This window comes from Polypterus senegalus, chromosome 10 (assembly GCF_016835505.1).
Source record: "Polypterus senegalus isolate Bchr_013 chromosome 10, ASM1683550v1, whole genome shotgun sequence".
Taxonomy (NCBI): Eukaryota; Metazoa; Chordata; class Cladistia; order Polypteriformes; family Polypteridae; genus Polypterus; species Polypterus senegalus.
In genome coordinates this window covers 129,146,255-129,159,663 of record NC_053163.1, presented here as the reverse complement: position 1 = coordinate 129,159,663, position 13,409 = coordinate 129,146,255, and the positions used below count along the sequence as shown (strand labels likewise).

The 13,409-nt window shown below is 36.3% G+C and overlaps 1 protein-coding gene and 1 long non-coding RNA gene across 9 annotated transcripts in view; one reads left to right on the top strand and one right to left on the bottom strand.

Annotated features, from left to right (window-relative positions):
* Positions 1 to 835: 835 nt before the first annotated feature.
* Positions 836 to 3,833, bottom strand: LOC120537575. Of its 3 annotated transcripts, none has more exons than XR_005635349.1 (6): positions 3,689 to 3,833; positions 3,101 to 3,267; positions 2,379 to 2,457; positions 2,044 to 2,108; positions 1,608 to 1,791; positions 836 to 1,211 (listed from the first exon to the last, which is right to left on the bottom strand). It is a non-coding gene; the product is annotated as an uncharacterized LOC120537575 (long non-coding RNA). The 3 variants fall into 3 exon arrangements; XR_005635348.1 differs by having other exon boundaries at positions 1,733 to 1,791; positions 3,689 to 3,829; XR_005635350.1 differs by lacking the exon at positions 1,608 to 1,791 and having other exon boundaries at positions 3,689 to 3,827.
* A 3,160-nt stretch (positions 3,834 to 6,993) lies between these two features.
* Positions 6,994 to 13,409, top strand: part of LOC120537574 (NACHT, LRR and PYD domains-containing protein 3-like) — a 57,716-nt gene continuing 51,300 nt past the window's right edge. For 2 of the 6 annotated variants that reach the window (XM_039766616.1, XM_039766610.1), the window contains exons 1-2: positions 6,994 to 7,585; positions 10,034 to 10,216. The gene's annotated coding sequence lies outside the window, so the exon portion shown is untranslated. Of the gene's footprint in view, positions 7,586 to 8,013; positions 8,612 to 10,033; positions 10,217 to 11,681; positions 11,698 to 13,409 lie in introns of those variants that run through there. The other 4 variants (XM_039766612.1, XM_039766613.1, XM_039766614.1 and 1 more) reach the window with 4 other exon arrangements.

Sequence of the window (13,409 nt, the reverse complement as noted above, 5' to 3'; positions counted from 1 at the left end):
GTAAGATCCATAGTATCAAAAGCTGAGGTAAGATCAAAAGAATGGCAGAATCTCCAGCATCAGTAATTAGGAGGAGGTCACTGTAAAATTTCAATAAGGCTGTTTCAGTGTTGATAACAATTGGAATTTTTCCTGAACAATATTTTCATCCAGAATTGTTTGTAATTGAGTATGGAAATATTTTTCCAAGACATTAGATAAAAAGGGCAGCTTGGAAATTGGCTTGAAATGTGACAGATTAGAGGGATCCAGATTTTGTCTTTTAAAAAATGTCTGTACCACCGCATGTTTCAAGGCAGCATGGAACATGTTTGAATGGAACAGCCCCATCTTGGCTCTCAGAACCTCTTCACTTGTATGTACCAACAAGAGCACTGCGGTCTACTAGCCAGATGCTCTTAGTTGTCCCGAGGTCAAGGCTGAAGCAAATGGGGGATTGGGTTTTTTTGGTGGCTGCTCCTTTTCTTTGGAAAGGCTCGCCTTATTATATTAAGTCTGCCCCAACACTGATCATTTTTAAGTCATCATTAAAGTCTTATTTCTTGTCCCTGGCATTTGACCCCACAAGAGGTCGATATTATGTTTGTACAGGTATATGTTTGCTCATATACACTCATGATCATAAATACTGTATATATGTATGGGCGTGAGCATTTTGAGTTATCTTTTATGTAATGGTTGGTTATGCTTGCAGTTTTCTGATGTGTAAATACAGTATATTTGAACTGCTTCTTTTACAGCACTTTGGTTCAGTTTTGGCTGTTGTTTGCCAGTCCCTGTTTTATAAAACATTATTTTAATACATAACACCAAGAAGTGCAGATCTGAGACAATGGACTGCAAAAATGAAGTTGGTTTGCAACATTTATTACAAAAAACTTAAACAATACATAAAACATAAAGCAAGAATTGTAGGTTGCAACAGAACAATGAAGGGCGTGTATGTTTATGCTACATTTTCTCAAAAAGCACAGTAATTTTTCTTTTTCCTCTCACATAATCTAAAAACAGATGCATGACTTCCATACGTGAAAAAAGGAAGATGAAGGGTCTAAAGACATATTCCTTCTCCTCTTCAGTTCCTGAAGGGCCTCTATGTCTTCTTTCTCCATTGACAGTAATGACGGGGGTGAGACTTGCCCCCTGATCACGGATCGATTGTTAGCACACTACTTCTCTGCCTCCTCAAGAAGCTGAAGGATTCTGTGTTGCTGTAATAATTTTTATGAAAAAAAAGAAAATTCTTTAAATGGTCATCATAAAGCTTATAGTTAATTAGTTATACATTATTAACATTTGTGCTTTCGATCACAGATTTGGCAAGTCTTCATTATTTCTTACAATACACTATTAAAAACACTACATGATGCATTTAAAATTTTCTAAGGCCTTTGAGAGTTATAATTCTGTGTTAGAAGAGCTAAAACAGGCTTTTAGTCTTTTGGGCTTTGACTCCTACTAGTTAACAATTCAACAGTATGCATCTGAGACAAACATTAAAAATCTTTTCATAAATTTTATTTACTAAACAATTAGCATTGCAAGCCAGCATCAACAAAATGTATCTTAAATGTCTTATGGAAGTGTATAAAATGATGTGTCTGGACCTGCTCATCAATGACCTCTGCTGGATATTGCAGAAGGGAGGCTGATGTTTCTTCTAAAAGAAAAGATTTGAAACCTGCATGAATGCAGTGCTATGTAATAGCAAGACTTTTTTTTCACTTCATACTTAGTGCAAGTCTTCACTCATCTTCTGTCTTTTAATTAATGGCTCAATAGAGTCTAAACCTGAAAACAGAAAAATTAATATTTACCTAAGGAAATGTTAAAAAAGAACCAAAACAACACGCACAAAAATTACACTGTCCGGGCTGAGCATCATTTCTGTGTGTTCTAATATTTTGTTGGGTTCTTGGACTTTCATTTATAATGGTACACATTTTGATGATTTGTCTTTGATTTACAACATGGTTAAGCAAAATTTCCATATTACCGCAGAACTGAACGAAAGTTATCAAAAGAAATTTAAATTTCATTTACCTCTTGGGGTTGGAGTTCTCAAGCAACATTGTGCACCACCACTTCCTCAAAGCTGGCATGTCATTCTAAAGAGGACAGAACATAATCTAGTTGTTAAAAGGAGTTGAATGCTACAAAAATATTTATGCAAACCATTACAAACATAGATTTAAAATATGTGGATTTTCAAAGGTAGGCAATTCTGGAACATCAAAACTAAAGACAGGATAAGTAAAATAATATAAACATAACACAAATATCCAAAACAAATTGTAGAAGGTGTCAAAAATGGCAACACACAACCAGATATAATCCTGCTACAAAGAAAGAAGAGAGGACTAAATGTTGAGACATACCTCATTAAAATTGAAGGGTGTCTTAAGGATAAAATGCAGCACGTTGTACAGAGAAACCACAAAATGACCACTTGGAAATCTGGACACAACATTAAATACAGACATAAACAAATATATAGTTATAATATGAAATGGTCATACCATCAACAAGAAAATTCCACTTTTCTTGGCTATTCATCTAACTTGGAAGGCCATAATACAAGGAGTAAAACAAATAATCAAAGAAAAACATTAAATACTTATATAAAGTAAACTGTTGACAATGACTTTAAACAAAAAAACGACAATGGAAATGGACACTTGTGACACACTCTGTGTTGCATCTGTAAATAGTACAACCTGACCAACAATTGAAAATGCAGGATTAGATAGATAGATAGATAGATAGATAGATAGATAGATAGATAGATAGATAGATAGATAGATAGATAGATAGATACTTTATTAATCCCAAGGGGAAATTCACATAATCCAGAAACAATATTAAATTAAATAGTCCATGTCAAATAGTAAAATAGTAAAAATGTGTAAAAGTGTCCAGGGAGCAATTCCACATAAAAGAAAGTGGTAGAAGTGATCAGTGAAATAGATTAGCTCAGCTTTTTAAACTCTATTTAAAAGTTATATTTTAGAAATCTAAACATCAGTATTCCTTGCAAGTTAAGTACCCTCCTGTTATATTTTTAATAAAACACACATGCATACACTACTTTCATAATTACCTGCATACTTTACAATGTGGGTTCCATGGCTCTGAAGGTGAGGCAGCAGGCTACTGTACTCGTACTCTCCCTGCTTTTTACAAAGAGAGCTCTTGGACTCATTTGGATATTTAATCAACGCAATCAATGTTGGTTTTATATTCTTTGACCTTTATGGAGAAATGTAGCTGTGAAAATCAAGATAAAATAATATGTGACACTAATTTGCAGAAAGTACTCTAGTGCTTTTATAAATAGCTAACTTAACTACAGAAAAATTAAGTTAAATAAGATATTTAACAAACGTTAATGACGACGATAAACATAAATACATTTCATATTGTACACTAACATTTCAGATACGCTACATAACATCTCATAAATAAGTTAAAAAGTTAATATTGGTGAAAGAATAAGAGAAATATTAAAAAGAAATAATACACGAAGGAAAAAATAATAAAACAATATGTTTAAAAATAAAATGTCAGTAATGACGATAAACATAAAACACTTGGATTCGCTATATATAATCGTACGCCGCATTAGTTTTGTTTAATGGCTCTAAAGTTTCTTTAAACATACTGCGCTTTTTATTCTGTGAGTCCATACCTAATTCTGTTGTGACATTTTTACCCGTCGGAAAACGTTTTAGCTCCTTTTCTTTTTCGATTTGGAAAAACTGGACAGCAGCTCATCTCCTTCTCTTTCTACGGACCGTGGGAGGTCTTGGGGAGGACTACAGAAGGCCGGAGGCGTGGAAAGCTGAAGGATCTGAACACAGAGAACCCAACAGAGTGGAGTAGTGAAGCCATGCAAGGACGGGGCTCTATTATTCTAGCCAATCGCATTAGTCATTGCTAAGTAGCCAATCGTGATGCACACCTCCATAAGGAAGCGCGCATAATTTACTCGATGGCTCAAAAACTGGGAAATTTGCAAAAGCAGGGCATTTTTCACCTACATGGTGGTCCAGATCTAATTTTGCAATTATAAAAAGGGGAACACATCGCACACGCTGTTCGACTGACAACCGTCTCCCCGCCATTTTGGAATGCCGGGCAGGTGCTGCCATCTATCGGCAACAAAAAGTTTTTTGTGAATTCTCTATGTAATAAACTTAATAAGTTCTAGCGTAATGCAAATTGCATAATTAGATCTGGACGACCCTATAATGAATGATAGGTTACGTGGAGTACCAAAATGATGCTAAACCAGTGTCCACCTCACCAAATGGGATTATATTGGGAATGGGAAAGCAGGAGGAAAATTCAAAACGTAATACAATTGTAAAGGAGTGTAGCTGGTGCCTATCTCTACAGAAAGCCAAAAAGCATCCGTGAATGGAGTGTTTATTCAGTATTTACAAGTGTAACGTGTTTTTTGTATATTATTGTTGTATATAGTAAAGATTGTGCATAAACTGACAAACAGAAACAACCAAACTTCTGTTTATAACAGCTAAATTCTTTTAGATTCAGTTCAGGAACCAAATACTGGCTACGGATTTTTATTTAAGATTAAGTGTCCTTTCCATTTCAGCACCAGCGAGGTCGGGTAGAGGGAAGTTGAGAAGGCTTTAGAGATTCAAGCCCCTGATCTTTTTGTAGATTTCATAAATTGTGCCAAGCCCCTAATACCTGTATGACAGCGTGCTCAAAACACCAAGGAGGACCGGCTCCTTAATTTTATATATGCATATTTGAACATGCTTGAAGCACAAAAAGGGTACAACAGGGGAAACCAGCACGGCTCTGTGGTTATGACTAAATACCCATTAAAGGGGTTAAAGACCCTGATACCATCAAATCTTACAAACGCCTCTGGTCAAGATGCAGGTTAGACTGGCTCGCAGTTCATAATTTCTCCCCATTTTAATGAATGTTGCCAAACCTTGGACTGGCCCTACATTTATGGTTGGTAAATTCATTTTGTTTTACATGTTTACATTTGAAAAGTGACATTTAAAGCGTATTTGCTGTTTATCAAATACTATATCCTGAATAACTACATTAAAAGTAAAAAGAGAACACAACTACTCCAGAATCATATTTCCCTTTGTTACTATAACTGTTCCAAAAACGTGTTCGTGTAAAACATACAGTATCGGCACGTAAATAGATTCACTTTAAGCACCTCTTTCCATATAAATTTGCATATGTGGACTTTAAAGGGGGCTGCATACGACTGACGAAAACCTTGAAAAGACAAAAGAAAATCGTAAACATCTAATAACATTAATAGTATATACTCAGATTCAGCATAATTGCTACTGATTATCGATTTCAATTCAAAAGAATACCATTTCCTGTAAACTTTGTTTAGCAATGACCATCAAAAAGCTATATCTCTAGGAAAAGCAGGAATTGATCTATGGTAGGAGTGTTTTAGTTAAGGACAACAGTACATAGCATGTTCAAGAGTGATCATCTCCAGGGTCCTAATAATATTATCACTTGATGCCTTTTTCAAGTCAACTTGCAACATTTTAGATGCAATTCGTTACTTTTTTTTTGTTTGTGTGTTTTTTGTAACTGGAGCACATCCAAGTCAAGTGGCTTGCTCATGGTTGCACGGTGTCAGTGATAGGATTAGAATCTATATATATGTCTACGCGTGGAAGTGTGCGTGTCCGTCTGTCCGACCAGAAAGTGCGAAGCTACAGCAATGCAGCTCAAAGTGACAACAAGGCGGTCCCAAGTTAACGAGTCGGAGACAGACTTACCCGCTGATAGACATGGGGGCGAGCACGTCCGCAAAACGAAATCGCCGACGCATTTCATTTTTTTTTATGACGATTTCAATAGTTTCTTGGAGCTCAGGCTTTTTACAGAACAGGCTTACACGGCTAGTATATGGGTGGTCCAGATCTAATTATGCAGATCCAGATCGTCTGGATGACTTTGATTATGCGGGGACGATTCCAGTTCGGCGCGAAGACGATTCTTTATGTCATCAGTTCGCACACTTCTCGATGGTCGGGGATTTTTCGGGTGATATTCTATGTAATAAACTTAATAAGTTATAGCGTAATGAAAAATGCATAATTAGATCTGGACCACCCAATACGTACAGTATATATACGTACATACAAGTATTGTGTACAAAAATCACTCAGTTACATGTTATTTCTGATACATCCGATTAACCAACGACATTAAAACTGGGGCCCTTTGTCTTATAAAAGTTCCTGGGCGAGGAACATTTAGTTAATTCAATATTTAGTTAATTAAGTTCTACCAGGGTGACACAGAAAAACTGGAACATTTGAAATGTTGAGATGTTGCAATCTTTTATTTCACCTGCATTGAACAATTTTCCACAACTTCACGAAACCTGGTTTCAACAGGATGGTGCGACATCGCACACTGCAAGGCAGTCAATGGCAGCTGTGCGAGAATTGTTCGGTAACCGTGTCATCTCAAGATTCGGTGACATTCCCTTGACCCTCAAGATCACCGGATTTGTCCGTATGTGATTTTTTCTTGTGGGGCTACCTTAAGAGTCGGGTCAACACGACTCGACCAAGGACACTGAATGAACTGAAACAAAGAATTCAGGACGAAATTCGTGGCATCCCAGCTGAGATGTTGCAGCGATGAATGGGGAACCTCAACAGCAGATTGGAAGAATGCATACGTACAGGAGGACGCCATCTCCAGGACGTAATTTTCAGACATTGATAATTTGGATTACTGTCTTCTAAAAGGCAAGTTGTAGTGGTTCAATTGCTGTCAATAAAATGTTTTGTTGGATTTCTTCTACTTTTACTGGATTTTTCAAAAGTTCCCGTTTTTCTGTGTCACCCTGTATAATAAGTTGGTTGACTAGTATAGAAGGTGATGTGTGTTGCCGCCTGACCGGTAGATGGCGACAAATTGCACTGTTAGGATTGAAGTCTGGTGTTTTTTTCCGTTATCTAAAGGCGAGTGTTATCAGGAAATTTTTGTCTGAGCTGGTGAGAACAAAAGTCACAAATGAAGTATGTGGCTGCTGCGGTATGTATCGACTTTCGAGCACGGAAACGGTACTTTTGAATAAATAAGTAACTTCAAATAGTATCTCCCCAACGCGCAGCACTTTTTAAAATGGGAGCCGCGGGTCAGGTCGAGTTATGCTTCGATTTTAACATTGATATTTGAGGTGCAGCGAGCCCATCGATGATGAACGGACAGGAAAAGCTCTGTCTTTGACCATTACATCTGCTACTCCAACCAACATCTCAGTGCGTCAGAGTGTAACACAGAAAAGAGAAAAGGTAACGAAAGGCGTTGACGGACTGGGCGACCACTGAAGCTTGACGTGTACAGCCCGCCTCTTTCTCTTATCTGTGCTCAACTGGTGATTGCTGTGTCCAGCCAATGCGAATTATCGGAAGCTTCGTGAAAATAGACCTCGTGTTAAAAAACGACTTTGAAAACACAGGTGTCCGGATTCCTAGAAGTCACGTACATCTCAGAGCCAGGCAGCGGGCCCCGGACGGTTTGGTGTCGAAAAGCTGAAGAGTCGGTGAGTCAGTGGTTACTTTTTCGCAGTTTGTAGATCACCGTTATGTATCGGACGCACACGGAATGAATGATGAATGCTCTGCATGGCATTTCTAAGTTTGCCAAATGCCTACGTGGCCTTTTTTCACCTGCACACTTAAAATATCGATTATTTAATGGCACTTCATGGCTCTTTACTGGGTTGTGTGGTTCCTTTTAGCACCATTGCTTGACAAAGCACCATTTCATTATTGAAAGGATTCAATGCATATGAACTTGGTTCTTTGTGCTTTGAAAAACTTCCCAATATGTAGAAGAATCCTGAAATCTTTAATGTATTGTGCGCAGCCTGGCAGAACACTGACAGATTAAGAAAACCTGAACTTAGCCTGTGTTATTGTATGCAGCAATAGTCATTTTAAAATCGGGACCCTTTGGTATTACACAAATCTGTTATCTATTTATGGAGCCCATTATGGTACTAAATAATAAATGTTCTTTCTGTAACGTTCATATTGATAGTTCTTTTGAAATCCTAAAATTGTTCCGCAATGGCATTGCTGTGAAGAACCACTCTGGCACCTTTATTTTTAAGAGTGCAGATTCAAATAATGTATTGTTATAAATAATGAACAGTACATGTCTTTTCGATGTGGGGAAAAAAAATTGTATTCCCACATCACAAAGACATTATTGTAATAGCCGACTATAGACTTGACCCTGTGTTAATATGGTAAATTTGCTTAGTGAGTGACTTGCTCTCCTTTACCAAGTGTTATTGATTCCCAGCAATCCCAAGTTAATATACTATACAACAGTTGAATCAGAAAATCCCCCACCTTGCAGTTAGCTAAGTGTGAGGTGTAACATTTGTTAAATTGCCTTGTCTCTTTGCTGTGCACCTATGCTATTTGTAAAGAATCAGTATGCTTTCCATTTACCCTTGAACATTAAAATACATGTAGTATATGTAGCGCCCGCCTTGAGAATGAGGTCTCGCTTCTCTTTATTCAGCAGTCCAAGCACTTCAACTTTTCAAAAATATAAGGTATGTAAATTTAGTCTTCTTTGGGTATTTTGGGACTAAGATGGCTCATTTTTAACTTGTGATTAACATAATGAAAATGGAATATGGTATTAAGATTTGACACAGTTTTATGTATCTACTGATAATAATCATTATTTTAACAGCCCTACAGTATATGTCTGAAAGACTAGGCTGAACAAAATAACCATTTTTTGTGGGCGGGCTACTATCTTATAGATGATGGGACACACACACACACACACGCACACACACAATCCCACCAGGAACATAAGAGTTCAAAAATGGCAAAAAAAAAAAAAAAAGATTTTACACAAATTTGGAGAGGTAGGGTCTTATAAAGAAGTGACTATTTTCATTTTTTCATGCACAAAGGCCTGTACAGTATGTTATATACGTACAGTATGTTATACACTTTTCCTTTTCTCTTCTGCTTAAGAAAATCACTAAGTAAGTGAAAGTTGGTATCCAATCATCAGTTTTTTGAGGACTATAAAGAATATAATTGATTTCAGAGCATATGATAAGTTAAAAAAAAAGAATCCTCACGTTATGCTGGGAAAACCCTCTACTGAATCATTAAAATATCATTATTGGCCCAGGAGAGGTGATAGCCTTGAAATAAGCTCAGGTTCATTACCCTGGCTTTCCCTGCGTGGAATTTGCATGTTCTGTCTGACTCCTTGTGGGTTTCCCCCCAGAGACATGCAGTTTAGGTGGACCGGCGATACTAAACTGGACCTAGTGTGGTGTATGTCTGTGTCTTCATCCGCCAATGGACTGGTGTCTTGTCCAGGGATTGTTGTTGCCTTGATCCAAATGCTTGCTGGGATCGTATTCAGCTTGTCCGGGCTTAGATAATGGTTGATCCCAGAGCTATTTGACATCTTGCAAAGACTTCTGAATGCCAAAAATTATGATGACTGCCCTCTTTTTGGTAGGCTAGTGGGAAGCAGGAGGAGGAGATGAAAAATTAAAAAATGTCTGGCCTTCATTCCACCATTCAAAATGAATGAAAAAACTCCAACTTGTTTCAAAGTTATATGAATTTAAATAAATGAGCTAATTTAATATTTAAAACTAAAAAAAAAAATGTAGTTCTTTATTTAGTAATTAGTATAATCTATACTTGTATTTTGACTGTGAATGGTTCCCAATCCTCTGCACCTTCACTCCGTGAAGAGTGCTAAGTTGTATTGTATTGTACTGTAATTTAAACAAGATCTGGATTACTAATGTTCAGTTCACTAGTACTGTGTTAGCACTGAATCTTTAGTGTGGTTTTATACTTAAGAAAGCAAATTGTTATACCACAGCTTCTCGGAAAATTTGATTTATCCTGGAATAAAATTCATCTGCTGTAATATAACACAGCTTTAAATATGAATGCATTTCAAGTCAGTATGTGTTTGCTTTCCTTATTAGGCACAAAACTGTGTCACACCATCAGAACTTCACCAGCTCCTCCCAGATGCCTTCCGTTGTTGTTACTGAGATAAGCCTAAAGTTGAAGCAAGTGAGGTAGTCACAAAGCCACATGTCATCTGGGTGGCTAGTCGATATACAGCAGAGAGAAGTTCTCACTAGACTGATCTGCAAAAAGGAGAGGTAAAGCTTATCAGTATTTCATGGAAGATTGCTCTTGTGAGCCATAAAGCATTCAGTGTCTTTGTGTTACACGTCCTGTAATAATCTGTATACTGTATATCACTGAGATGTGCTTGCATTTTAATTAACTGGGATATTTCACATCTGCCATGTTTTAATTCAGTACATATTTATGGTGCAAAAAGAAAAAAACTTCCCGATATACAATTTGTGAAGATATTTTATTTTTATTCAAGCAACAATATATCAATATTATTCAGTGAAGCACAGCAGAAGATTAACACATTTCCCATCATCATCCTATGTTTTTATTGACTTGCTTGCAACAGGAAACAAAAATGTCATGTTTTGTTTTAATATTTTGATTTATTGTAGTCGGCAAACTACTTAGCGCCACTACCTTGTGTCTCCACTTTAATAAGTTCCATTCCACGCTTGCATATCTGTGTGGAGTGTAATCGTTTTCCCCATATCTATGTGAGTCTTTGTTTCCAGTAATTTGCTCTTCTCCACATCTCAAATAACTGTAAGACAAGTTATTTTGATCAGCTTAGCCTCATGTTTCATACAAGATTTATTATTCTTGTATTTGATGTATGTCTGTGTTTTTTGGTGATGCCATTACAGCACCATTTTGTTTGCCATTTTTCCATTGGCCCAATGTGAGTGAATTTGCTTGTGACCTATGGCAATCAGATTTTAGTACTGTGGCTGATGCTGCTGTCACCCTGAGTCGTAATTACTGATAATCCCGACCTGTCTGGATGGGGGTCTCTCTCTGAATTGCCTTTTAGGGAGTTATTTTCTTGTCTTCTTAGGGAGTCCATGTTGTGGAGGTGTCAAAACTGGGACCTGTTAAGGCCTATTGAGGCATTCCTTATGTGAGTTTGGGCTATACAAGAAATCATTTGTTGTTGTTGAATAAGAGAGCCTGCATGGTTGAGTGAATAGCACTTTACTTATCTGCTGTCCCATGCAAGGCTACACATGTTATCATGTCAGACACATTCACAGCCCACCAGACTGTCTCAAGATTACGGGTGCATTATTTCTTTGTTTAGGGCAAACTGCACCATCACTTTAGATGTATTTTTGTAGATGGACATAAGGAAATCACCACTTATATATAAATGGTGTACCTTCCAGTATGTCTATGTAATGATTCAGTTTCTAATTATTTGATTTCTACAGTGACAAACAGTAATAGACTGCGACTTCAATAATCATCTTTTTTAAGGTTGTTTTTCTGCTGTTTTTTAAGATGATGTATATTTGTTTTAAACCATTTTTTCTATTTTAGAAGAACACAATACAATACAATACAGTTTATTTTTGTATAGCCCAAACTCACACAGGAAGTGCAGCAATGGGCTTTAACAGGCCCTGCCTCTTGACAGCCCCCCAGCCTTGACTCTCTAAGAAGACAAAGAAAAAACTCCCAAAAAAATGGAAGAAACCTTCAAAGAGAGACCCCTTTCCAGGTAGGTAAGGATGCAGTGGGTGTCAAAAGAAGGGGGTCAATACAATACAATACACATGCAATATAATACAAGAATCTAACTACAACTAATTAGTTAATTAAATGTATGAAGTTATGGATATTTGTGAAGAGGGTTTTATTTTAATAATATTGCAAATATATGTATATAGCTCTGAAACCATTTGTAGGAAGAACACAATGTGTATATATATTTTTTTATTGCTCTTGGAGATATCATTATTAACTAAAGACATTTTTTAGCACACTGGCATCTTTTTCATTAATATTTGTTAAATATTGGAATTATACAGTATTTTATATATTTGGTATTTAGTATAAACATTGTTTTTGGAATTGTCATTTTCTACTCAATGTTACAGTGAAAATATACTGTAACGTGGCTGGGAAAGCAGACCAGGGTACGCAGACAAAAGTTTGGGTTACCAGCAAGGTCACTCCTTTTAATTAAAGAAAAATAACAGGCTTTTGGTCCTGACAATACTAACACAAATTCTACTCTTAATGTTCCTTGTTTTTAGAAAGCAGATCTTTGCATTTTACATTATTAACTTGCATAGATCTTTTATGTAAACTTAAAGAAACACACCGACCAAAATGTTTTATAGTGATGGCCAAGAAAAAGATTTTAACCTCAGTTTCATGGAGAATGAAGATAAAAAAGTTTGATATAAAGTGTGTGTGTGTGTGTGTGTGTTTATTTATTTATCTATCTACCTATTTACATTACGTATTTATTTACTTAAATGATTATTTATATAAAGAGCTTCTGTAAAAAGTCAGATTTCCGCTTTGGGACAAATTATCTATCTATCTATCTATCTATCTATCTATCTATCTATCTATCTATCTATCTATATTAGATTACTCGTAACCAATGCTGTACAAAGGCAAGCAATATAAAAAATGATCATTGAATAGAAAACATTTACATTGCATGTGTTGCATATTCCACATATGAGTTATCCAGTTGTTTAAACAGGAAACACGTTCACATAATACTGTGCGTTTGAAATGAAGATAAGTCATTTGACCAATGAATGAAGGGGAGAGACAGGCAGTATTGAATGCATTGCTTGTTTGTGATGTGTGCTGATTTTTCCAAAAGTATCTATTATTTAACAATATTTTAGCAAAAAGTCCAGGTGTTGTGCATGTATGAGCAATAACAGGGTAACTGACATGCTAATTATATAGTACGAGTAACAGCATTTTTTTTTTTAATTTTCCATGAATTTTTTTCATATTGTTAGTCAACAATAGTTAGTGATCAGAGTAGTTAGTACAGTATTGAACATCATCAACTTGTATAACATCATACCTGTTTTTTTATCTTTGTTTTCCAAGAAAACATACGTTTAGACAACTTTCTTGGTCATAACTACAAGATACATGGAGTAAGTAACATAAAAAATATCATCTTTGGGAGGAGTATTCCTTTGCAGTTCATGAGCTGTAGTTATTCATTGTATTTATTTTAGTAATTATATCACATTTCCTTTTAGCCTTGCCAGTCCTGCCAAGCATAGCTTGATAACACTGGTAAAGTTTGGAGCAGACCAGTCTGCCCTGGAGGATTTGTACACCAGCACTGTAACACAGATCACAAGGACCCATTGATGGTAGGGGTCCAATAGCACATGTTAAATATTACTACCTGCAGACTGTCTTAGCACAGGTAAACTTGTGTTTTTC